Consider the following 2,500-nt stretch of genomic DNA (forward strand, 5'->3'; position numbering starts at 1 on the left):
CACACACACAGACTGCCTCTCATTCGCCCTCCTGCTTTCTATTGTTGGATTAGTTCATTGTTCAGTTGGTCCTTTTTTGGTCGTTGTTTTGCACTCTGCTTGGTGGCCCAGTGTCTCTGATAAGGCTGGAGGCGATAACCAGGCTCATCTCGGTCCCTGCTGAAATGCCACCCTGATGGGGTGTTGGGGAGGGTGTGGGGGGCATTCTGTGCACTACATTTTATTGTTGTGCAGTACATGGAGTGAGAGGTAGAAAGTGTTCTGAGTGACTAGGAAGTGAGAAAGTGCTCGTATGAGACAGGCACAGATAGTGAGACACACCAAATCCATTCAGTGTTGTTAATCACTTAGTTCCTGTGGTTCCTGTGGTTCCTGTGTGTTGGGAGGTGCGTTGATACTGGGAGGACTGGGTTGAGAAAACTGCTGTATTTCAACACTTTCCTTTGTTTGTTCTACAGAATTCTGCATTTTCCTTTATGACATCACAGTGCCCTCTGTTTCATATCTGACATCACAGTACCGTCTGTTTCATATGATTCCTCAGGTTCCTTTATGACATCACAGTACCTTCTGTTTCATATGATTCCTCGAGTTCCTTTATGACATCACAGTACCGTCTGTTTCAGATGATTCCTCGAGTTCCTTTATGACATCACAGTGCCCTCTGTTTCATATCTGACATCACAGTACCGTCTGTTTCATATGATTCCTCAGGTTCCTTTATGACATCACAGTACCGTCTGTTTCATATGATTCCTCAGGTTCCTTTATGACATCACAGTACCCTCTGTTTCATAGGTTTCCTCTGGTTCCTTTGACATCAGTGTGCTAGCCTGTATTCTTCCTATATGACATCAGTCCCCTGCCCTGTATTAAGTTCCACTATTCCCTTTGGCATCACCACTGTATTGCTTGTGTAGAATGGTGTGAAACTCGGAAGGCTCTCTGTGTTCTGTGTGTGGGGTGGTTTCTAGGGGATTCTGTCATGGGGAGGATTTGTTTGAACTAGCAACTTTTAATTAGCCAGTCAGCCGCTGTCAGCATTCTGACTCCAGCTCCTCTGCTCAGCACCTGGTCTACACAAACATTCTCCCAGCCCCGTCCAGTCACAGCCGGTTCCACCAGGAGCCCGCACCCGCCCTGCGGACACGCCCTCCCCTCTGCCCCTCAGCTGTTTTAAACTGTCCCAGCAAATGGACACTGCCCATATCCACTAGATCTGCAGCTCCTGGTGTCTTCATTATCACCCAGCAGGGCTCTCCCCAAGCACAGTGAGCTGTACGAGTGTCCAGACAGATGCCTCACAAGGCCAGACATGCCAGATCAGTGCAGAGAGTGTGTGCGCGTGAGAGTGTGTGCGCGTGAGAGTGTGTGCGCGTGAGAGTGTGTGCGCGTGAGAGTGTGTGCGCGTGAGAGTGTGTGCGCGTGAGAGTGTGTGCGCGTGAGAGTGTGTGCGCGTGAGAGTGTGTGCGCGTGAGAGTGTGTGCGCGTGAGAGTGTGTGCGCGCGCGTGAGAGTGTGTGCGCGCGCGTGAGTGTGTGCGCGCGCGCGTGAGAGTGTGTGCGTGCGCGTGAGAGTAAATGTGCCATATTTGCCAATTGTGATTTTCGCTCCAATCGAAATTTGTCCTCTGCATTTACCCATCTGTGCAGTTAACACACACACACACACAAACTAGTGATCACTAAGGGGCTGTGGTGCACACATGCCCAGAGTGGTGCAAGAGTGTGTGTGCATGCACGTGTGCAAGAGTGTGTGTGGGTGTGTGGGTGTGTGGGTGTGTGGTGTGTGTGTGTGTGTGTGTGTGTGTGTGGTGTGTGCTGCATGTTGGGTGGAGGTGGAGTTGTGTGTGTGTGTGGTGTGTGTGTGTGGTGTGTGCTGCATGTTGGGTGGAGGTGGAGTTGTGTGTGTGTGTGGTGTGTGCTGCATGTTGGGTGGAGGTGGAGTTGTGTGTGTGTGTGTGTGTGGTGTGTGTGTGTGGTGTGTGCTGCATGTTGGGTGGAGGTGGAGTTGTGTGTGTGTGTGTGTGTGTGTGTGTGTGTGTGGTGTGTGTGTGTGGTGTGTGCTGCATGTTGGGTGGAGGTGGAGTTGTGTGTGTGTGTGTGTGTGTGTGTGGTGTGTGTGTGTGTGTGTGTGGTGTGTGCTGCATGTTGGGTGGAGGTGGAGTTGTGTGTGTGGTGTGTGTGTGTGTGTGTGGTGTGTGCTGCATGTTGGGTGGAGGTGGAGTTGTGTGTGTGTGTGTGTGTGTGGTGTGTGTGTGTGTGTGGTGTGTGCTGCATGTTGGGTGGAGGTGGAGTTGTGTGTGTGTGTGTGTGGTGTGTGCTGCATGTTGGGTGGAGGTGGAGTTGTGTGTGTGTGTGGTGTGTGTGTGTGGTGTGTGCTGCATGTTGGGTGGAGGTGGAGTTGTGTGTGTGTGTGTGTGTGTGTGTGTGTGTGTGTGTGTGTGTGTGGTGTGTGTGTGTGTGTGGTGTGTGCTGCATGTTGGGTGGAGGTGGAGTTGT

General features: G+C 51.6%; 1 protein-coding gene across 2 annotated transcripts in view; it reads left to right on the forward strand.

Annotated features, from left to right (window-relative positions):
* Nucleotides 1-2,500, forward strand: part of LOC143497357 (NF-X1-type zinc finger protein NFXL1-like) — a 26,518-nt gene that overhangs the window by 11,962 nt on the left and 12,056 nt on the right. The window lies entirely within an intron of this gene.

Source organism: Brachyhypopomus gauderio, unplaced genomic scaffold (genome assembly GCF_052324685.1).
Source record: "Brachyhypopomus gauderio isolate BG-103 unplaced genomic scaffold, BGAUD_0.2 sc107, whole genome shotgun sequence".
Classification (NCBI taxonomy): Eukaryota; Metazoa; Chordata; class Actinopteri; order Gymnotiformes; family Hypopomidae; genus Brachyhypopomus; species Brachyhypopomus gauderio.